This window comes from Antechinus flavipes, chromosome 1 (assembly GCF_016432865.1).
Source record: "Antechinus flavipes isolate AdamAnt ecotype Samford, QLD, Australia chromosome 1, AdamAnt_v2, whole genome shotgun sequence".
Lineage (NCBI taxonomy): Eukaryota > Metazoa > Chordata > Mammalia > Dasyuromorphia > Dasyuridae > Antechinus > Antechinus flavipes.
In genome coordinates this window covers 476,226,513-476,252,376 of record NC_067398.1, presented here as the reverse complement: position 1 = coordinate 476,252,376, position 25,864 = coordinate 476,226,513, and positions in this window count along the sequence as shown.

Below are 25,864 nucleotides of genomic sequence, written 5' to 3'. Positions count from 1 at the left end.
AGGAAAGAGGAAAATCAAATTGTTAGTCTTAAAAATGAAAAGGGAGAACTCTCCACTAACAAAGAGGAAATTAGAGCAATAATTAGGAGTTACTTTGCCCAACTTTATGCCAATAAATTCGACAACTTAAATGAAATAGAAAAACACCTCCAAAAATATAGCTTGCCCAAACTAACAGAGGAAGAAGTAAATATCCTAAACAGTCCCATCTCAGAAAAAGAAATAGAACAAACTATCAATCAACTCCCTAAGAAAAATCCCCAGGATCAGATGGATTTACATATGAATTCTACCAAACATTTAAAGAACAATTAACTCCAATGCTAAATAAACTATTTGAAAAAATAGGGATTGAAGGAGTCCTACCAAACTCCTTTTATGACACAGACATGGTACTGATACCTAAACCAGGTAGGCTGAAAATAGAGAAAGAAAATTATAGACCAATCTCCCTAATGAATATTGATGCTAAAATCTTAAATAAAATATTGGCAAAAAGATTACAGAAAATTGTCCCCAGGATAATACATTATGACCAAGTAGGATTTATACCAGGAATGCAGGGCTGGTTCAATGTTAGGAAAAATATTAGCATAATTGACTATATCAATAACCAAACAAACAAAAACCATATGATCATCTCAATAGATGCAGAAAAAGCATTTGATATAATCCAACATCCATTCCTAATAAAAACACTTGAGAGCATAGGAATAAATGGACTTTTCCTTAAAATAGTCAGGAGAATATATTTAAAACCTTCAGTAAAAATCTTATGCAATGGGGAAAAATTGGAACCTTTCCCAGTAAGATCTGGAGTAAAGCAAGGTTGCCCACTATCACCATTATTATTTAATATCGTATTAGAAACACTAACCTCTGCAATAAGAGTCGAGAAAGATATTAAAGGAATTAGAGTAGGCAATGAGGAAACCAAACTATCACTCTTTGCAGATGATATGATGGTATACCTAGAGAACCCCAGAGATTCTACTAAAAAGCTATTAGAAATAATTCATAATTTTAGCAAAGTAGCTGGCTACAAAATAAATCCCCATAAATCCTCAGCATTTTTATACATCACCAACATAACCCAACAGCAAGAGATACAAAGAGAAATTCCATTCAGAATCACTGTTGATACCATAAAATATTTGGGAATCTATCTACCAAAGGAAAGTCAGTAATTATATGAGCAAAATTATAAAAAAGTCTCCACACAAATAAAGTCAGACTTAAATAATTGGAAAAATATTAAGTGCTCTTGGATCGGCTGAGTGAACATAATAAAGATGACAACACTCCCTAAACTAATCTATTTATTTAGTGCTATACCAATCAGACTTCCAAGAAAATATGTTAATGATCTAGAAAAAATAACAATAAAATTCATATGGAACAATAAAAAGTCAAGAATCTCAAGGGAATTAATGAAAAAAAAAAATCAAATGAAGGTGGCCTAGCTGAACCTGATCTAAAATTATATTATAAAGCAGCAGTCACCAAAACCATTTGGTATTGGCTAAGAAATAGATTAGTGGATCAGTGGAAAAGGTTAGGTTCACAAGACAGAATAGTCAACTATAGAAATCTAGTGTTTGACAAACCCAAAGACCCTAACTGCTGGGATAAGAATTCATTATTTGATAAAAACTGGGATAATTGGAAATTAGTATGGCAGAAATTAGGCATGGACCCACACTTAACACCATATACCAAGATAAGATCAAAATGGGTCCATGACCTAGGCATAAAGAACAAGATTATAAATAAATTAGAGGAACACAGGATAGTTTATCTCTCAGACTTGTAGAGGAGAAAGAAATTTGTGACCAAAGATGAACTAGAGACCATTACTGATCACAAAATAGAAAATTTTGATTACTTCAAATTAAAAAGCCTTTGTACCAACAGAACTAATGCAAACAAGATTAGAAGGGAAGCAACAAACTGGGAAAATATCTTCACAGTTAAAGGTTCTGATAAAGGCCTCATTTCCAAAATATATAGAGAACTGACTCAAATTTATAAGAAATCAAGCCATTCTCCAATTGATAAATGGTCAAAGGATATGAACAGACAATTTTCAGAGGATGAAATTGAAACTATTACCACTCATATGAAAGTGTTCCAAATCATTATTGATCAGAGAAATGCAAATTAAGACAACTCTGAGATACCACTACACACCTGTCAGATTGGCTAGAGTGACAGGAAAAAATAATGATGAATGTTGGAGGGGATGCGGGAAAACTGGGACACTAATGCATTGTTGGTGGAGTTGTGAATGAATCCAACCATTCTGGAGAGCAATCTGGAATTATGCCCAAAAAGTTATCAAACTGTGCATATCCTTTGACCCAGCAGTGTTTCTATTGGGCTTATATCCCAAAGAAATACTAAAGAAGGGAAAGGGACCTGTATGTGCCAAAATGTTTGTAGCAGCCCTATTTGTAGTGGCTAGAAATTGGAAAATGAATGGATGCCCATCAATTGGAGAATGGCTGGGTAAATTGTGGTATATGAATGTTATGGAATATTATTGTTCTGTAAGAAATGACCAGCAGGATGAATACAGAGAGGACTGGCAAGACTTACATGAACTGATGCTAAGTGAAATGAGCAGAACTAGGAGATCATTATACACTTCAACAATGATATTGTATGAGGACATATTTTGATGGAAGTGGACTTCTTTGACAAAGAGTTTCAATTGATAAATGACAGACAGAAGCAGCTACACCCAAAGAAAGAACACTGGGAAACGAATGTGAACTATCTGCATTTTTGTTTTTCTTCCCAGGTTATTTATACCTTCTGAATCCAATTCTCCCTGTGCAACAAGAGAACTGTTCCGTTCTGCAAACATATATTGTATCTAGGATATACTGCAACATAGTCAACATATATAGGACTGCTTGCCATCTAGGGGAGGGGGTGGCTGGAGGGAGGGGAAAAATCGGAACAGAAATGAGTGCAAGGGATAATGTTATAAAAAAAATTACCCTGGTATGGATTCTGTTAATATAAAGTAATTATTAAATAAAAATTAAAAAAAAGAGTTATATCAACATAATTATTTTTTAAAGTTTGAATAAATATTATTCCTCCAAATTGTGCAGGGAAAGAATGCACACACATACATATATATATGTATGTTTATATATTTTATGTTCAGAATGGTCTCCATTTCATAAATAAACACATACATATATGTGTATGTGTGTATATATATATATATAAGTGTGTGTGTGTGTTCATATGTATGCATGTATGAATGATGTTGGAGTAGGGATTGAATCCTTTAAGTATCTTTCTAATGATATAGTGGAGTTGAATCTCATCAAGGCCTTAGCTATCCTTGCCTACATATCCCTCTTTATCACACTAGAGGCAGATTAGTGAGTACTACCTTATTAAAATATTTAAATCAATTTTATTTTCGGGGAAATACAACAAAATAACCCTTAAATCTAAATGGTTCCTTGTTTTATCAAACATTTATGTCAATGTTTGTTTTTATGTTATAAATTTATGTTATAAATGTTTATGTCAAACATTTAATAGTACCATCATTGTACTTCAGAGCCCCTGGATTGAAAAAAATCCTCATATTCACATGGGAAAAAAAATGCAACAATTTAATTTTGTATGAATTTTCAGTTCACTCTTGATCTCCTTAAAGCTAAGACAAAAATGAGTATACTCGAAACATATAGATTAAAAGTGAACAGAGCAAACTGCAATGCATATTGCTAGAGTAGCATAGAGAAGGGAAGTTTAGAAAAAAATAGAATTTTGCCATGTCTTTGGTCTTTGAGCAAATGAGTATACTTGGTGGCTTCAGCATTCGTCATCTATTTGCTGGGCTTACTGTAACCCCTTAAGCTCCCCATTCCCTGCTAAAATGAAGTCTTTATTTTACTTTATCATTTGAATTTCACCTTTCAGTTTTTCTTTTTAACCTATTGCCACTCTGTCACTATTTTTTAGCCTCTCAGTATTTTTTCTCACTGGAGATGTCTATTTAAAAAAAAAAAAAAAAAAAAAAAAAAAAAAACCTTGGTCAAGCTGAAAGTCCCCATTATAACTAAAACCTTAATAAATAATTGACATTTCTCTCAGAGCTATGAGCGAATCTTTATCTCTGAGTGTAAAATCCCAAATACTAGTCAGCTTTTAAATGCCTACACGGATTCTTTTTTAAAAAAATATTAAAAGTAATTATTAGATAAAATAGCAAAATGTTTTCTTATACCTTACTTCAGACATATTGGATCTAGTGATATTGGCCTTTTTGCCGTTCTACTAAAAAAAAAAAAAAAGTTCCGTCTCTCAGTATCAGGCATTTTCTTCTGATTTTCTCCATTGCTGGAATGCTTTCTCTGCTTATCTTTACATATGGGATTCTCTGACTTCCTTTAAGTTCCAAATAAAATTCCATTAAAAAAAAAAAAGCTTTCCCCAACCCCTCTTTTCTTGTGTTCTCCCTCTGTATTTATTTTCTATCCATCTTTTATATATCTTATTTGTAGCTTGTACTTTGTGTTCCCCATAAGATTATAAACCGGCTTGTTTGTGGCAGCCCTTTTTGTAGTGGCAAGAAATTGGAAACTGAGTGAATGCCTATTAGTTAGATAATGATTAAATAAGTTATGGTATATGAATGTTAAGGAATATTATTTTTTATAAGAAATGATCAGCAGGAGGATTTCAGAGAGGCCTGGAGAGACTTACTGAACTGATGCTAAGTGAAATGAAAAGAATCAGGAGATCATTGTACACGGCAATATTTATACAATGATCAATTCCGATGGACATGGCACTTCTCAACAATGAGATGATTGATGCCACTTCCAAAGATCTTGTGAAGGAGAGAGCCAACTACACCCACAGAAAGGACTGTGGGAACTGAGTTTGGTTCACAATATAGCATTCTCACTCTTTTTGTTGTTGTTTGCTTGCATCTTATTTTCTTCAACATTTTCTTTTCTGGTTTGATTTGATTTTTCTTGTACAGCAAGATAATTATGAAAATATATATGATTATATTGGATTTAACATATATCGCTAACATGTTTAACATATATTGGACTACTTGCCATCTAGAAGAGAGGGATGGGAAAAGGGGTGGGACTGAAACATAAGGTTTTTCAAGGGCTAATGTTGCAAAATTAGCTATGCTTATGTTTTGAAAAATAAAAAGCTTTAACAACAACAACAAAAAATAAGCTGAGCCAAGGAAAACAGACCTTTTCCCCCATTCCTTTTATCACCAATACTAAGCATAATGCTTGGTACATAGTAAGTTTTTTAAGAAATGTTGCTTGATTGATTACTTGATTTATTGTGAGGACAAGTTTGAGTGGATTTAGTATTGTGTAATTACATTTTACAATCACTCTTCTTTCTCATATATATATATGTATATATACATATATATACACACACATATATATATAAATAAATATTGAATCTATGATTTCATCTGTATAAGGTACAGAAAGAGAGGAAACTCCTACTTTTGATTTGTCACCATCTCTGATGAGAGTTGTTAGAGAATTAAGAGTTTAAATGAACAATCCTGAGTCATATAGTCAATATTAATAGAAACAGTCTGAATACAGATCTTCTTTGCTTGCTCTGTTAACAATAAGACACAAAGTCTTTCTTTATATATTTCTCTGCCTTGTGGCCAGGGACTCATCTTAAAAATAAATAGTTATTACAGATTTTAGGAACCAGCTTTTCCTGAACCAATTAATTGTCTCATGTAAATATTTTGAAACTGTGATCTTATAAGCATTATATTAATGCTGAAGATATGTGTGAAAAGTATAAAGCAAATAGAAAAAAAAACTATTCAAGATTATTTCTATATGATTGATATAATGTTTGTATTTTTGATTGGATTCAGAATAGCAGAGGTACTTTTTTCTGAATGAGAGGAGGGGTCTGATTAAGAGTAAAAATTTTTAAAAGGCAGAGAAAACTCATTTACTAAAGTAATTATTTTAATGTAGTTTTACTTTTTGCTGTTGTTATTCTTGGCCTTTGATTTCACTACTGTAGGGAATTCCTAGTGAGAAAATCCCTTCTACGAATTCAGATGACTGACTATTCTGTGATTTAGGATTTTAATAATTAACCTGGGAAATGGAACTTTTAAATCAATTGTCCTGGATCACACAGTCATGCTATGGGCATATAGTGAACCATTATATCTAAGTCTTTCTATATCTCTGTCCATTAGAACATATTACTTATTTACAAAGAATTATTTCTAAGTTTTTGTAAGTACACCTAACTTAAAATTTTAAATGCTATTCTTTATTAGCCTAAAATTACCAAGCACTATATCATGCAAATAGATCATGGAGCAACAAAAGCATATCCAGACAGTGTTGAAAGAGTAATTTAAATGTTTGCCTCAATTATGGGAACAATGTATAATTTAACAAATTCTACCAAAAAATGCATTGTGGAAAAATGACATAAGTAAGAGAGAATTAAAGGGAGACTCTAATGTTTTTCTTCAAACTTCAAGAAAAGTATGCTTAGTTCAATGCCTGGGAAAAAAATGAACACTTAATAAATATTTTTTGTCTTCCTCTTGCCTTAAAGGGCTGTTATTTGGAAGAAGGATTATATGTTGTTTATTTCTTTTCCCTATATAATCTCAGAGGGCTTATCTAGGAGCAATGGATGGAAGTGGTAAAAAGGAAAAATTAGACTTGCAGTAAGGAAAAATAATAACATCAACAAAACTCCCTCAAGATTAAAACTATCCCAGAGTAGAATGGGTTGCCTCAGGAAATAATATATTACTATTTCAATTTTACTTTATAGAGGATCCTTGTTCAAAAATGAATTTAGATATAAAATCTTCCAAACACCTTCCAGCTCATGGGGTTTATGATTCTTTGATATGCTTTTTTCCTAAAATTAAAAAATTTACCATGAAGATTTGAGTTAATGAGTTAACTCACATATATTATACATTTGTCAAAAGATGGTCCATGTTCAAGTTCACAAATATTAGAAGAAAAGCAAATAAATTTAAAATAGGTAATTACGGTTTGTGCTTTAAATAAATCTCAAAAGTACTAAAAAATTATGAAGCAAAACAGTTGTGGTATATCATGAGTAAAAGCAATTACATGGCAAAGTGGATAGAGGCCTAGAACTGGAGTTAGGAAGACTCAAGTTAAAAACTGGACTCATGCATTTAATAATTATGTGGTCCTGGACAAGCCATTTCATCTCTGTCTGGCTCAGTTTCCTCAATTAAACATTGCTAATAACAATAACAGTTTTCTCAAAGGGTTGTGAGAATCTGCAAATTTCCCACTATAATGTCTGGTTCATATAAGTGCTTAATAAATATTTGTTTCCTTTCATCCGAATGGAATTTAGCTTTCTTGTCGGCCAACATGTAGCACCAAAATAATCATGTATAACAAGTGTTTCTCAAGGTTAATGACTACTTGCATAAGATTTTTCCTATTAGTTGAGATTAATTATTCAATATGTTCTAAGCATGAATGAAGCATAAGACAAAATTGTCCAGCCAACTTCCTAACTCCAGGCTAGCATTCTAACCATTTTGCCATATTGTTTTATTTACACACACACGCATATGTATTACATGTACATGAATGTGTGAAGGGAACTGTTGATATATAAGTGCATGCTTGTGTATTGTATGTAAATATGTGTAAATATATGTGCATGTATACACAGACATAGGTTTTATACACAAATGAACAATATGTGTTCATGTAAATCATCACCATTTACATGTATGTGCAATGTAAATACAATGTGTGCATGAGTTTAGATTATATACATGTACACCCATATGTGCACATGCATAAATTGTCCACATATGCAAACATATAAATATCTTCCTAGGCTATATGTGAATATATACAAACTTCTAGAGAGCTCACTATAGCATATATGTATAAACATACTTGCACCCATATGCGTGCATATACACACATATGCATAAACACACATATTTGTTTGTCTACCTATTTATCTATGATAGATTGCCCAAAATGCCAACATTGAAGTATTGGAAAATGTATATTGTATGGTGAATATCTAAAAATGCAAGATTTATTTGAAAAGGTAATTGTAATACAGTTATTTTTTAAAGGAATCACTACTTTATAGTTTTGACTTAAATATAGTTTGATGTCAAATTCTGATTCCTTTAGTTTAAAAACCTAATTTATCTTTTATCCTTTTTTTTTAAAATCTGGCATTTTGGAAGATAAATTCTTGGTGGGATATGATAAATTCAATAACTGTATTATTGCCTAGAAGAAGAAGAAGGTGTAGTGTAGGTGTTAAAATTTCTGGTATTCTTATATGATTCTAAGTCTATCTCAATTTGACAGATATGCTATTATCATCGCAAAGTTTATGCTTCAATTAACAAATGTGGGTTTCACTTGTCTTGATTGAAATATCAAACCAATTTGATATTTTGGAAATTAATTCAATATTTCTTTAAAGAAAGTAATCCAGATATTTAAAACTTTCATTATTATATTTTCAAATACCTCAAAATAAAAAGAACTATTCTAAAAAATAAATATAAAGTTCACTACAGCACCAATAAATATATGTTGAATAAAATAACTATAACTTATTTTACTTTAGATAGACATTTTTATAATTTAATATGAAATGATATATGTAGTCAGTAGGATTTAGAAATACAAAGGATATTGTAAACACACACACACACACACACATATATATATGTATATATATGCGCATATATATATATATACATACACACGTATATACATTTGGAATATGATATTTGTATTTATCATTAAAAACCAAGACTCTTCATAACTTATTCTTTTAAGAATGACCAAAAAAGTAATCAAACAATGGATACCTTGCTAATGATTATAATAATAATATGTAGTTTGATCATGAGATGAGTCATCATTGGGTCTCTGGTCAAAGATTTTCAGCTTGGAAGGCAGTAGATTATATGTCTTAACAGGATGAATTTCAAGAATCTAAGGTCATCTTCACAATACAATAAGGTTTAAGGAAGTTAACTAAAAATATTTAAGTCTATTCCATCCTACTACAATTTGTGATTGAGATCATCATTGATTTTAAGATTATTCTGAACCACCAAGGCAATTCAAATAAACTTTGGATAGAAAATGCCATCTGCATCCAGAAACAGAATCACAGAGATTCAATGTAAATCAACACGTGCTATTTTCACTTTTTTTTTTCTGTTTTCTTTTTCTCTCTTATGGTCTTTCCCTTTTGCTCTACTTTTTATCTCCCAACATTATTCATAAAGCAATGTGTATTAAAATAAATTAATTTAAAAAAGATTCTGTTAAAGTCTTTTTTCTTAATGTAGATTTTTTAAAGTTGCATCTCTCCCTCAAGGAATTCTTCATCCTTTTCAATGAACTCTGTGGTGTGGTCACATATAACATTATTGTCTAGAAGAATATGGAAAAATGAGTAAGAAGGTAAAAGTAATAGTAGAAATATTTATTTAGAACTGGATAAAAAACAAACAAACCTCTTTTGCTCCTCTGTTGAATGCTAGCACAGTGATCCCCTATAATCAATCATTGTTTAATTGTCAGGTCATTTTACACTCTATCTTGAGATCTTGGGGAACTTCTCTATTTTTATGGCCACCTCTCAGTCTGCCATTGGCATTGCATACACATTGGCTCTGGGAAACCTTCACCCATATGCTAGGGATCTTTCCTTCCAACTTTCTAAATTGTCAAAGACTTAACCTGAATTTTTTGGGGGGCTCTGCACCCCCCACTCCCATCTAGATAGACAGACAAATATGTATGTTGGAAAGTTGGGAAAATTTGGAGAGTGCTTCTTTACTCTGAACTGGAATTCCCACCTTCCATCTATTCTTTATCAAATGAGTTTAGAAGTTTCAGAGTTTAAGAATTTTGAAATGCAAACAAAAGAGTTGGAAAATATAAAATTAAATGTTAATATAAGGCATATGTGTATATTGCCAAATTAGGTTATTTCTATCCATATTTATCAGCCTAGAAGTGGCTTTCATGTATACATGACTGGATATCTCTAAAGTGTTCCCAGCTCACTCTTCACCAAGGATACTTATTTCAAAGAATAGAAACAGGTTATTTTCTCTAGTTGCTGACCAACATTCTTTCTTCAGAGAAAGCATAGTGGTGTAGGAGTATAGAATTATAAATATCTCCTACATTAAATATTTTTAGCCTAGAGGAAATACATTTTAAAATTCAAAATCCATCTCCTTAATCATTATTTCTTATCAGAGAAAAAAAAATGCCCCAAGCTCTCTATCCAAAGCTGAACATCCTTCTGTGAAATTAATCAAGGCTTGGAATTTGCATTTCAACAGACATAATCTTAAAGAGGTTAGTTACAAGTTTATTACTGCTCAGAACTTTGATTTAAATAAGACATAAGGTAAGAGGAAACTCAAAGCATAAAAATCAATACACAATTAGCAAACAGCAGCAACTATAACAAACTATATACAACATACATCATCACCACTCTGAGGAAATATGAACATCTGAATTCCTTGGATGGAAGGACTCATGTTCACAGGTATTCAGAATCTTGAGAGGGAGCAATTGTTAGGCAAGCGGTACAAAACTTCCCAATCCAAATCATCAAAGGGATTTTTATAGGCTGAGAAGAAAGAAGGCACTACCCTAAGTATTCTCATTTGATACCTGACTTTTGAGACATAGCAGTCTCTCATATACTATATCACACTTGTCCCAGGATGCTCCATTACAAGAAGCCCATCAAGGAAAATATTTGTTAATTCCTTTAGGAGAACTATGTTTACTCAAGGAACTGGCCTGGTTTCTGGAGTAAACACAAGCCTACTATGAAGGATACTCATTGATTAATGCATAAGAAAGTATGATCTTTCAACTTCTTTGTGCTTCCATCAGATAATTGCAAACATGCTCTCATGTTCTCAACAAAAAGTTACACAAAAGACATGGCCAAACTTCAGTTAAGTAAGATTCCTTACTCATTAGGATTCTTTACACCTTTTAACCAAATAAATTCTTGCTAGTAGAAATACTTCTAGTGAATGGCAAATAAATTCATTTACTAAACTGAAAATAAACAAAAATGATAGGAGTTATATAGATGAGACTATACCAGGCAATACAAGGAGGGAAATATTTAAATTTAATCTAGAGTATCCCAAATCATGCCTCCCTAAAAAAATTTCCTGAAGTTTCCAGGGAATTAAACAGAGAATAGGAATTTCATTGCATCACTAGGTCCTCTCCCACATTGACTTCTCTGATTCATTTTCTCCATGCCTGTATCTCTAATTGAAGAGACTCTGGAAAGACCTTTCTTCTCTTGTAATTTGAAAGACAGAAGAGTAGAATCTTCTCTCATTTCTCATCTGTTTCAATATAAGGATCATTGAGCAATAAGGATAGCCTTATGCAAATGGACTTAAGACTTCCTATCAAATTCTTCACATGGGTTCACATTTTTTTTTTTGTCTTTGCAAAAATCATTTGGGGCAAGCTTGAAACCTGTAACTATAGATTGTAAACACAAACATCATCACTTTCAACCAATTATTATAATTTCCCTGATTAATAAAGTTTTATTTGATTAATAAAGATTAAAGCAAAATATAAATTACAATCCAATATGCATTAATTTAAATGTATAACAATAATTAAATGTAATTTCAACCAAAAAACATTTTATGTGGAACTCTGTACAACTGTGGCTACAATATATATGAAACTGCATCTTTAGGATCACCTATAATAGTCTAGTATAATTTAGTGCCTGTTATGATGGGGCTATTTTTCTTGTTATTGGTCTATTAGTTAACAAGACTTGATCATCAGGGCAACTATTTAGTTGAGACATATATGCACATCTGGTAATATGTGTGTTACTAGCAGCAATGGCTGCTGGTAATAATAGCAGGTTGACTCACTATATTTATACTTTGTGATTTGAGTCTTTAAGATCGAACCTATTATATCAGTTTCTGATAGGAATGGAGTTGCCTCTGGGATCAGTTCTTTTGAACTATAATTGTATACGTAGCCTCCATACCTGGAAGCACCATTTTTAATGGACCTAAATAGGCTAGGAATCTTTGGCTAGTTTTCCAATTTGGCCTGCCTAGAGGGACATAAGAGAAAAAAAAAAAACATTTAAATAGCTTTCCTTCTAATAAACTATCTAATGACCTAAAATGTCCTAAAATCTAAATGAAGTTGATAATCTACCTGAATTAATTCTTATATAATTAGAAATCTTCAATCCAGTAATTTTCCACCTTTTCGTAATGAATTTATTTTTGGTATTATTTAAACCTCATTCTCTAATCCCCATTTCCTCACTCTTGATTTCCCAACTTCTATACTTTGCTTTCACCCCCCCCAAAAAAAAATCTCATAGTATCTCCTTATAAAGCTGCCCATCACAGCAATTGTTTCTTGTAGAACTTCTGTTAGCTAGGTAACAAATCTTGCTTTTGTCTTACACATTTTCTTTTCTCATTTCTTCCACCTTTTGTATGCCACTGAGACCTAATTTGCTGCTAATGACACAGCTTCTTTGATCTACCTTTGCTATACTAGTTGGAATTTTAGCATTACTCCTAACATATGGGTCAAGATGGAGCTGCTTTAGGGTACTCATTGCTCCTTCTAAGCACTCCTATTATCAGATAGTAACTTGCCCTGATGAAAAGTTCATCCAGTCAGTATCTATCTTTCAATTAAAAAAAACAAAAACAAAAACAAAAAACAAAAACAAAAAAACAACCTCTGCTAACCATTTCCTAGAAAACTGGGAAATATGCCTTTTTGTCCCTTTTTCTATTTTTTATTGATGTCATTTGTGTTAATATGGCAAATATTTACAGATCCCCTCAATTTGTGAGAAGTCTGTAAAAAAATAAAACAATTAATACATGAATTCACCTTAAAGCATGTGAACTATTTCACAAATACAGACACTCACATGTTTCTATTTTTAAAAAAATTAAACTCCAGCAAATAGTAATAAATATTTATCTGCCCTTTCTTCAATTTAGCCACACTCCCATCTACTGCTTAATTCTAAAAGAGATATTATTCAGATGTATTTGTTGTTGTTGATTGTATCGTTGGTCTTTCCTTCAGCTATTAATGCACTTATACCATTTTTCACAAACTTAAATTCCCCAAATCGATTGCAATCTGTTGGCAGTCTAGCTGACCTATGCAGACCTGAGACATGATCTTCATTTTACAATAATCTAAATCCCTCAAACTTCCTCTTTTTTGTTTAGTTTTTGTTTTTCCCTAATTCTCTCCTCTTTCTCCATGTTCGCTATTTGATAAAACAGTTCAATACTACTCATAACATCTCATAATATTTGTCCCTTTTGTTTTTGTCAATCTTGCCTTTGATTATTGCCACCTTCTGGTGACTTATTCTTTAATCATTTATTATAAGTTGAAGAAAGTCATAAAAACTGTGATTATATCCCCTGAAAATTTATTTTACATAATCTAACCTGGACTTTTACGATAGCCAGGCAATCCAATAATACCTTTCTAATGGATCCTTTATCCCAGTTACTAGAGTAGATTTTCCTTTTCTTTTTATAACATTTTTTTTCTGATTGCTGTCCTGGTCTAAGTCCTATTTCCTTTTCCACTTTCAGCACAAAATAATAAACATTTAGGATATATATATATATATATATATATATATATATATATATATACATACACAATATGCACCACAAAAATCTTTTTTTATTTGTTCCAAGAAAGGGTTCATTGAAAGGGTAAAAGAAAGTTGTAGTCAATTGACCAAAGATTAAATAACAAAGAAGAAAATGTGAAATATCTATTCATGCAAATGACTTAGAAAATAGATAAAAAAGAGATAATTTAACATTAAAAAATAAACATGAAAGAGTAACCATGAAGGACTCAATAAATTTAAATTATTTATATACCTACATGGAAAGGATAAATACCACTCCTAAGAACTTTATAATTTTAGGATAGGTAAAAGGAGTTTACATATATAAAACCAATATGTTGTTATGAACCAATTATGTTGGAATGATCTCAAAAAGAAGGGGCATAAGAAAAAGAAATACATTGAGAGACAAGGAAAAGGAAAAATATGATGGGGCAAATTTCCTTATAAAAAAGAGGCATACAAGGAAGATCTTTTACATTGCAGGGTAAAATGGAGAGAGGAGAAAGGAAATGCTTGTAATTCACTGTCATCAGAATTGGTTCAAAGAGAGAATTGGGTCAAAGAGAGAAACACACACAAACACACATGCACACACTCACAATTAAACATGTACAGAAATGTAACTTACCCAGTAGGGAAATAAAAGGTAAAGGGGATAAGAGATATAAGGTCTATAATAAAAGGGAGGAAATATTCAAGGTGGCAGTGCTCAAAAGCAAAATAGATATTTGAGGAGGGAAAGGATGAAAAACAGAGAAAAGGATGACTAGAAGAAAATAGTGTGGACAGAAGTATATAGTAATTATAATTGTAAATATGAATAGATAAGATAACCCATAAAACAGAAGTAAACAATGGAATAGATTAGAAACTAAAATACAACAATATGTTGTATAAGAGAAATACATTTGAGGAAAAAAAACACAGAGTTAAACTAAAGAAGTGAAACAGAATCTATTATGCTGTAATTGAGGGGGAAAGACAGAAGTTGCAATCCTGATGTCAGACAAAGTAAAACTAACTTAGACTTAATTAAAAAAACAATCAATGAAATTTCAGTTTGCTAAAAGGTGCCATAAACAATGAAATAATATTTTTAAAGTGTACAATAATTTTGGTTGAAGAATTCTCATGTCTCAATTACATACTTAGAAGAGAAAGTCAACATGATTAAAAAAAAAAGAGAGAGAGAGCCATGCCCATTTATTTTTGTTCTGTTCTCCATTCTTTTTTTTTAATAATAACTTTTTTTCATTTTCAAAATATATGCAAAGATAGTTTTCAACATTCACTTTTACAAAACCTTATGTTCCAAGTTTTCTCCTTCCCATCCTCCCACCATTCCCCAAGACAGCAAGTAATCAATATGCCAAACAATTGCAATTCTTCTATACATATTTCCACAATTAAAAGGGAAAAAAAAAATGAGAAAGAAAACAAAAAGCAAGCAAGCAACAACAACAACAAATGATGAAAGTACAATGTTTTTATCTACATTCAGTCATTACAGTACAGTCTTTCTGGTTGTAGCTAGCTTTCTCCATCACAAGTCTTTTGGAATTGGCCTAAATGACCTCATTTTTTTTAATTTCTTTTTTCTTTTTTTTTAAATTTTTTAATAACTTTTTATGGATAGAACACATGCCAGGGTAATTTTTTACAGCATTATCCCTTGCATTCACTTCTGTTCCTATTTTTCCCCTCCCTCCCTCCACCCCTTCCCCCAGATGGCAAGAGTCCTTTACATGTTGAATGGGTTGCAGTATATCCTAGATACAATATATGTGTGCAGAACCGAACAGTTTTCTTGTTGCACAGGGAGAATTGAATTCAGAAGGTATAAATAACCCGGGAAGAAAAACATAAATGCAAGCAGTTTATATTCATTTCCCAGTGTTCTTTCTCTGGATGTAGCTGCTTCTGTCCATCTTTGATCAATTAAGGCTCTCTTTATTGAAGAGGAAATGACCTCATTCTTGAAAAGAGCCAAGTCCACAACAGTTGATTATCACATAATCTTGAGGAAGCTGTGTACAATGTTCTCTTGGTTTTGTTCATTTCTCTTAGCATCAGTTCATGTATCTCCAGGTCTATGTGAAATCATGTGAAATCAAATGCTGAACATTTCTTATGGAACAATAATTTTCCATAACATGCATATACCATAACTTATTCAGACATTCTTCAAATGGTTGGATGGATATTCTCTCAGTTTCCAGTTTCCTGCCTACAAAATGGGCTGCCACAAACATTTTGCATGAGTTCTTTTCCCTTTTTTATGATCTTTTGGGACACTGGACTAGGAGAGACACCACTAGATCAAAGAGTATACACAGTTTGTCCCTCTAGGCACCAAATTGTTCTCCAGAACAGTTGGATCAGTTCACATCTCCACCAACAATGTATCAGTGTCCCAGTTTTTCCACATTCTCTCCACCAATCATAATTTTCTTTTCCTGTCATCATACTCAATCTGAGTGGTATGCAGTGGTACCTCAGAATTGTCTTAATTTGCATTTCTCTGATCAATGGTGATTTAGAGCATTTATTCATATGACAAAAATGGTTTTAATTTCTTTTTATTTTTAATAACTTTTTATTGATAGAACTCATGCCAGGGTAATTTTTTACAATATTATCCCTTGCATTCACTTCTGTTCCGATTTTTCCCCTCTCTCCCTCTACCCCCTCCCCAGATGGCAAGCAATCCTTTACATGTTGAATAGGTTACAGTGTATCCTGGATACAATATACATGTGCAGAACTGAACAGTTTTCTTGTTGCACAGGGAGAATTGAATTCAGAAGGTATAAATAATCCGGGAAGAAAAACAAAAATTCAAGCAGTTTATATTCATCTCCCAGTGTTCTTTCTTTGGGTGTAGCTGCTTCTGCCCATCTTTGATCAATTGAAACTGAATTAGCTCTCTTTCTCGAAGAGATCCACTTCCATCAGAATGCATCCTCAAACAGTATCATTGTTGAGGTATATAATGATCTATCTCTTGGTTCTGCTCATTTCACTTAGCAGCAGTTCATGTAAGGCTCGCCAGTCCTCTCTGTATTCATCCTGCTGGTCATTCCTTACAGAACAATAACATTCCATAACATTCATATACCACAATTTACTCAACCATTCTCCAATTGATGGGCATCCATTCATTTTCCAGCTTCTTGCCAATACAAACAGGGCTGCCACAAACATTTTGGCACATATACGTCCCTTTCCCTTCTTTAGTATCTCTTTGGGGGATAAGCCCAGTAGAAACACTGCTGGATCAAAGGGTATGATAACTTTTTGAGCATCATTCCAAATTGCTTTCCAGAATGACTGGATGTGTTCACAATTCCACCAACAATGTATCAGTGTCCCTGTTTTCCCACATCCCCTCCAACATTCCACATTATCTTTCCCTGTCACTCTAGCCAATCTGATAGGTGTGTAGTGGTATCTCAGGGTTGTCTTAATTTGCATTTCTCTGATTGTTTTAATTTCTTAATCTGAAAATTGTTCATATTCTTTGACCATTTATCAATTAAAGAATAGGTTGTATTACTATAAATTTGAGTCAATTCTCTATATGTTATAGAAATGAAGCTTTTATCAGAACACTTGGATGCAATTTTTTTTCCCCAATCTTGTCTGCATTGGGTTTGTTTGTACATAATTTTTAACCTAATAAAATTATAATAATCTATTTTACATTTCACAATGTATTCTAGTTTTTCTTTGGCCATACATTCACTCTTTCTCCATATATCAGAGAGGTAGTCAATTTGTTCTTCTAATTTGCTTATAGTGACTTCCGGCCAAGATGGCGGAGAGGAAATACACTTCTGTGTAACCTCCGTGTTTTTCTCTCACTATTCATTTCATTTCATGCCTCTGAATTAATGCTCGACTGAAAAAAAACCATACAATTACTTACCAAGAGAAACCATCCTTGAGACTCGTCAAGAAAGGTCTGTTTTTGCGCGAGGGTGGGGATGGTATTTGGAAGCAGACTGCGGGCAGCAGCTGCAACCAGAGCACAGATAGCAGCTCAGAACCGGGTAGAGCGGAGAGGGGGTGGGGTGCGATCGCAGTCATCTCTGCGGGGAGAGCTTTGCTATAGGAGCAAGTCAGCAGCCCAGCAGAGAAGCTAAAAACACCGGGGGTGAAGAATACAACCCCAAACAGCTGGAGTCTCTCGGGACCTGGCCACCCCTCCCCCACAGTGTCTTAGCCCGCTCGGATCTCAGAGCGCTCAGATCTCAGCACGCAGGCGCCATAGCACAGTAGGACCCGTGCCTCACGAATACCCTGCCCCTCCCCCAAAGAAAGCAGCCTCCATTCAAGGGGTTTTTTTCCTTCTGTTTCTTTGATAGTTTGTCTTTGATAGACAGAATGAGCAAGAAACTGAAAAAGAATTTAACCCTGGACAGCTTTTATACAGATAAAGAGCAGACTCCAAACCCTGAGGAGACTAAAAACAAACAGTCCCCAGGTGAATCCCCGAAGGAGGAGACCTTATGTCCCTCAGCACAGATGAATCTCATGGAGGAAATTAAAAAGGCTCTCACAAGGGAGCTAGAAGAAAAATGGGAAAAGGAGAGGGAGGCTCTGCAAAAGGAGAGGGAGGCTCTGCAAAAGGAGAGGGAGGCTTGGCAAAAGAGCCTGGAGAAGTCAGTTAAAGAGAGAGTGGATAAAGAAACCAAATCCTTGAAAAATAGGATTGGTGAACTGGACAACAAAATTGGCGAAATGGAAAAAAATTCCACAGAACAAAAGAACTCAATTGGACAATTAGAAAAAGATCTTAAAAAAGTGAGTGAAGAAAATACCTCACTGAAAATCAGGGTCGAACAATTGGAATTGAATGACTCGAGGAGACAAGAAGAATCAGTCAAGCAAATCCAAAAAAATCAAACAATGGAAAAGGATGTGAAATACCTTCTGGAGAAGACAACAGACCTGGAAAACAGATCCAGGAGAGACAACCTGAGAATCATCGGACTTCCAGAAAAGTATGATGAAAAAAAAAGCCTGGACACTATTTTCCAGGAAATTATCAAAGAGAACTGCCCAGAAGTCATAGAAACAGAAGGTAAAATAAACATTGAAAGAATTCATCGATCCCCTACTGAAAGGGATCCTAAAATCAAAACACCAAGGAATATAGTGGCCAAATGCCAGAACCCTCAGGCAAAGGAAAAAATACTGCAAGCGGCTAGAAAAACCCAATTCAAGTATCAAGGAGCCACAATAAGGATCACCCAGGATCTGGCAGCATCCACATTAAAGGATCGAAGGGCCTGGAATATGATATTCCGAAAGGCTAAGGAACTTGGTATGCAACCAAAAATAACTTACCCAGCAAGATTGAGCATCTTTTTCCAGGGAAGAAGATGGACATTCAACGAAATAAGCGAATTTCATCTATTTCTGATGAAAAAGCCAGAACTTAACAAAAAATTTGATCTACAAGCACAGAACTCAAGAGAAATCTAAAAAGGTAAAGATTAATCTTGGGAACTATATTTCGGCTGTAAAGATGTATAAAGAATACATGTATACCTTGTTCTAGAAACTAGTTGTGGAAAGGACATTGTACTAGAAAAAAGGGAAAGTGGGGGTACTACATTTCATGAAGAGGCAAAGAAAACCTAGTATATCTGAGAGAAAGAATGGAGAGGGATGAAAATAGTATTTTACTGCTTTCAGAATTGGCATTAAGAGAAGAATTTTAGACATATTCAATCTATGGTGAAACTTCTCCCACCTCATTGAAAAGTGAGAAGGGAAAAGTGAAAAGGGAAGGAATAAGCTAAGAGGAAGGGAATACGGAAACTGGGAGGGAAAGGGGCAAGTTGGGGGGGGGAACTCTAAGGGGGGGAGGAATACTGAAAAAGGGAGGGCTGTGAGAAGCAAGGGGAGCTCACAAGCTTAATACTGGGAAGGGGGGTAAGGGAGTAAGAAGGGAGAAAAGCATAAACCGGGGTTAACAAGATGGCAAGTAATACAGAATTGGTCATTTTAACCATAAATGTGAACGGGGTAAACGCCTCTATAAAGAGGAAGTGGTTAGCAGAATGGATTAAAAACCAGAATCCTACAATATGTTGTATACAGGAAACACACCTGAAGCGGGGTGATACATGCAGGTTAAAGGTAAAAGGTTGGAGCAAAATCTACTATGCTTCAGGTGAAGCCAAAAAAGCAGGGGTAGCCATCCTGATCTCAGATCAAGCTAAAGCAAAAATTGATCTAATCAAAAGAGATAAGGAAGGGCACTATATCTTGCTAAAGGGTAGAATGAATAATGAAGAAGTATCTATATTAAATATATATGCACCAAGTAGTGTAGCATCTAAATTCTTAAAAGAGAAATTAAGAGAGCTGCAAGAAGAAATAGACAGTAAAACTATAATAGTGGGAGATCTCAACCTTGCACTCTCAGAATTAGATAAATCAAACCACAAAATAAATAAGAAAGAAGTCAAAGAGATAAATAGAATACTAGAAAAATTAGATATGATAGATCTCTGGAGAAAATGTAATGGGGACAGAAAGGAGTACACCTTCTTTTCAGCAGTTCATGGAACTTATACAAAAATTGATCATATATTAGGACATAAAAACCTCAAACTCAAATGCAGTAAGGCAGAAATAGTGAATGCATCCTTTTCAGACCATGATGCATTGAAAATTACATTCAATATAAAGCCACAGGAAAGTAGACCAAAAAATAATTGGAAACTAAATAATCTCATACTAAAGAATGATTGGGTGAAACAGCAAATTATAGACATAATTAATAACTTCATCCAAGAAAATGATAATAATGAGACATCATACCAAAATGTATGGGATGCAGCCAAAGCGGTAATAAGGGGAAATCTCATATCTCTAGAGGCCTATTTGTATAAAATAGAGAAAGAGAAGGTCAATGAATTGGGCTTGCAACTAAAAATGCTAGAAAAGGAACAAATTAAAAACCCCCAATCAAACACTAAACTTGAAATTCAAAAAATAAAAGGAGAGATCAATAAAATTGAAAGTAAAAAAACTATTGAATTGATTAATAAAACTAAGAGTTGGTTCTATGAAAAAACCAACAAAATAGACAAACCCTTAGTAAATCTGATTAAAAAAAGGAAAGAGGAAAATCAAATTGTTAGTCTTAAAAATGAAAAGGGAGAACTCACCACTAACGAAGAGGAAATTAGAGCAATAATTAGGAGTTACTTTGCCCAACTTTACGCCAATAAATTCGACAACTTAAATGAAATAGAAGAATACCTCCAAAAATATAGCTTACCTAAACTAACAGAGGAAGAAGTAAATATCCTAAACACTCCTATCTCAGAAAAAGAAATAGAACAAACTATCAATCAACTCCCTAAGAAAAAAACCCCAGGACCAGATGGATTTACATCTGAATTCTATCAAACATTTAAAGATCAATTAACTCCAATGCTAAATAAACTATTTGAAGAAGTAGGGATTGAAGGAGTCCTACCAAACTCCTTTTATGACACAGATATGGTACTGATACCTAAACCAGGTAGGCTGAAAACAGAGAAAGAAAATTATAGACCAATCTCCCTAATGAATATTGATGCTAAAATCTTAAATAAAATATTAGCAAAAAGATTACAGAAAATCATCCCCAGGATAATACACTATGACCAAGTAGGATTTATACCAGGAATGCAGGGCTGGTTCAATATTAGGAAAACTATTAACATAATTGACTATATCAACAACCAACCAAACAAAAACCATATGATCATTTCAATAGATGCAGAAAAAGCATTTGATAAAATCCAACAGCCATTCCTAATAAAAACACTTGAGAGCATAGGAATAAAAGGACTTTTCCTTAAAATAGTTAGGAGCATATATTTTAAACCTTCAGTAAGCATCATATGCAATGGGGAAAAACTGGAACCTTTCCCGGTAAGATCTGGAGTGAAGCAAGGTTGCCCACTATCACCATTATTTTTCAATATTGTATTAGAAACACTGGCCTCTGCAATAAGAGTCGAGAAAGAGATTAAAGGAATTAGAGTAGGCAATGAGGAAACCAAACTATCACTCTTTGCAGATGATATGATGGTATACCTAGAAAACCCCAGAGATTCTACTAAAAAGCTATTAGAAATAATTCATAATTTTAGCAAAGTAGCAGGATACAAAATAAATCCCCATAAATCCTCAGCATTCTTATACACCACCAACAAAATCCAAGAGCAAGAGATACAAAGAGAAATTCCATTCAAAATAACTGTTGATAGCATAAAATATTTGGGAATCTACCTACCAAAGGAAAGTCAGGAATTATATGAGCAAAATTACAAAAAAGTTTTCACACAAATAAAGTCAGACTGAAATAATTGGAAAAATATTAAGTGCTTTTGGATAGGCCGAGCAAATATAATAAAGATGACAATACTCCCTAAACTAATCTATTTATTTAGTGCTATACCAATCAGACTTCCAAGAAAATATTTTAATGATTTAGAAAAAATAACAACAAAATTCATATGGAACAATAAAAAGTCGAGAATCTCAAGGGAATTAATGAAAAAAAAAAATCAAATGAAGGTGGTCTAGCTGTACCTGATCTAAAATTATATTATAAAGCAGCAGTCACCAAAACCATCTGGTATTGGCTTAGAAATAGATTAGTTGATCAGTGGAAAAGGTTAGGTTCACAAGACAGAATAGTCAACTATAGCAATCTAGTTTTTGACAAACCCAAAGATTCTAAATTTTGGGATAAGATTTCATTATTTGATAAAAACTGCTGGGATAACTGGAAATTAGTATGGCAGAAATTAGGCAAGGACCCACACTTAACACCACATACCAAGATAAGATCAAAATGGTTCCATGACCTAGGCATAAAGAACGAGATTATAAATAAATTAGAGGAACATAGGATAGTTTATCTCTCAGACTTGTGGAGGAGAAAGAAATTTGTGACCAAAGATGAATTAGAGACCATTACCAATCACAAAATAGAAAATTTTGATTATATCAAATTAAAAAGCCTTTGTACAAACAGAACGAATGCAAACAAGATTAGTAGGGAAGTAACAAACTGGGAAAACATCTTTACAATTAAAGGTTCTGATAAAGGCCTCATTTCCAAAATATATAGAGAACTGACTCAAATTTATAAAAAAATCAAGCCATTCTCCAATTGATAAATGGTCAAAGGATATGAACAGACAATTTTCAGATGAAGAAATTGAAACTATTACCACTCACATGAAAGAGTGTTCCAAATCACTATTGATCAGAGAAATGCAAATTAAGACAACTCTGAGATGTCACTACACACCTGTTAGATTGGCTAAGATGACAGGAAAAAACAATGATGAATGTTGGAGGGGATGCGGGAAAACGGGGACATTGATGCATTGTTGGTGGAGTTGTGAACGAATCCAGCCATTCTGGAGAGCGATCTGGAATTATGCCCAAAAAGTTATCAAACTGTGCATACCCTTTGATCCAGCAGTGTTTCTATTGGGCTTATACCCCAAAGAGATACTAAAAAAGGGAAGGGGACCTGTATGTGCCAAAATGTTTGTAGCAGCCCTGTTTGTAGTGGCTAGAAACTGGAAAATGAATGGATGCCCATCAATTGGAGAATGGCTGGGTAAATTGTGGTATATGAATGTTATGGAATATTATTGCTCTGTAAGGAATGACCAGCAGGATGAATACAGAGAGGCTTGGAGAGACCTACATGGACTGATGCTAAGTGAGATGAGCAGAACCAGGAGATCATTATACACTTCGACAACGATATTGTATGAGGATGTATTCTGATGGAAGTGGATTTCTCTGACAAAGAGACTTAACTGAGTTTCATTGGAGAAATGATGGACAGAAACAGCTACACCCAAAGAAGGAATACTGGGAAATGAATGTGAACTATTTGCATTTTTGATTTTCTTCCCGAGTTATTTTTACCTTCTGAATCCAATTCTCCCTGTGCAACAAGAGAACTGTTCGGTTTTGCAAATATGTATTGTATCTAGGATATACTGCAACATGTTTAGCATATATAGGACTGCTTGCCATCATGGGGGGGGGGGAGGAGGGAGGGAGGGGAAAAAACGAAACATAAGTGATTGCAAGGGATAATGTCGTGTAGAAATTATCCTGGCATGGATTCTGTCAATGCGAAGTTATTATTAAATAAAATAAAATTTATAAAAAAAAATAATAATTTGCTTATAGTTATTGCCCATCAAGTCAAAATCATGACCCCATTTCATCTTGAGATAGTATGTTAGATGTGTGTCACTGTCAAGTTTCTGCCATAATATTTTCCAATTTCCCCTGCAATTTTTGTCAAATAGTGAGTTTTTATCCCACATGCTAGAGTCTTTGGGTTTATCAGTCACTAGATTATTATAATCATTGACTACTGTGCCTTGAGAACCTAACCTATTCTACTGATCTGCTACTCTATTTTTTAGCCAGTACCAAATGGTTTATGATGATCTTATATTATAGTTTTATGTCTGATCCAGTTGAACCCCTTCATTTGCATTTTTTTAATTAATTCCCCTGGAAACCTTGACCTTTTGTTCTTCCAAATGTATGTTGTTATAATGATTTTTAGCTTTGTAAATTAATTTCTTGGTAGTTTGGTATGGCAATGAATAAGTGGATTAATGTCAATAGAATTGTCATTTTAGTTCAATTTACTGAGTAGCACTTGATATTCTTTCAATTGTTTAGATCTGTATTTGTGTGGAGAGTTTTGTAATTATGTTCATATTCTTTTGGCTTTTTCTTTGGAGGTAAATTCCAAAATATTTTATATTCTCTATAGGTATGTTAAATGGAATTTCTCTTTGATATCTTGCTGCTGAACTTTGATGGTGATAAATAAAAATACTGATGATTTATGTGGATTTATTTTGTATCCTGAAACTTTGCTAAACTTCTTAGTTGTATCTAGTAGTTTTTAAAAGTTGATTCTGTAAGATTCTTTAAGTATACCATCATAATATCTGCTACATCAGTTGGTGCATATATGTTTAGTATTGATATTACTTCATTATCCATGACAGGATATAACCAAATATAATTTCTTTCCCTATTTCTTTTAATTAGATCTATTTTTTTTTACTTCAGCTGAAGCATATGAGATTCTGCTCCAGCCTTTTCCCTTTGCTCTCTTTGTATTTAAATGTTTTAAATGTTTCTTGTAAACAAGGTATAGTAGGATTGTTGCTTTTAATCCAGTCTACTATCTGCTTGTGTTTTTTTGAAGAGTTTATCCCGTTCATATTCACAGTTAAAATTGCTAACTCTGTATTCCCATAATCTTATTTTCCTCAACTTATATTTTTTTTTCTCTTTCTTTTCCCTGTTCACCGCCTTCCCAATGATTTGCTTCGACCACTGCCTTCCTGAATCTGTCTTCCCCCTTTTACAATCCCTTCCCCTTTTTTATCCTTTTTCCCTTCTACTTCTATTTTCCCTTCTATTTGTCTCCCCCTTTACGTTCCATTTCCCCCTCTTATTTTCCTATGGGGTAAGACAATTTCTTCCATGAAATTAAATGTGTCTGATAGTCTTTCTTTTACCCAAATCTGATGAAATTAAGGTTCACACAAGGTTTTCCTCAATTAGTTTTCCTTCTCTTTTTACCTTTTTATGCTTCTATTGATTGATGTATTGAAGATCAAATTTTCTTCTTAGGTCTGGTCTTTTCATTAATAAATGAAAATCTCCTATTTCATTGAATATCTGTCTTTTTTCCCCTAAAAGATAATGCTTAATTTTGCTGGATATTTTATTCTTGCCTGCAGCCTAACCCCCTTTGCCCTCCAAAATATCATGATATTCAATCCCCTTTGATTCTTTAAAGTGGAAATTATGGCTTCTAGATATTTTAATTGTTTCTTTCTACCTATTTGCAATACTTTCTCTTTCAGCTGATAATTCTGGAATTTAGCTCCAATATTCCTTGGAGATTTTATTTTTGGGGTTCTTTCAGGAGGTGTTTGGAGGATGCTTTCAATGGGTATTTTACCCTCTGCTTCTAGTACATCAGGGCAGTTTT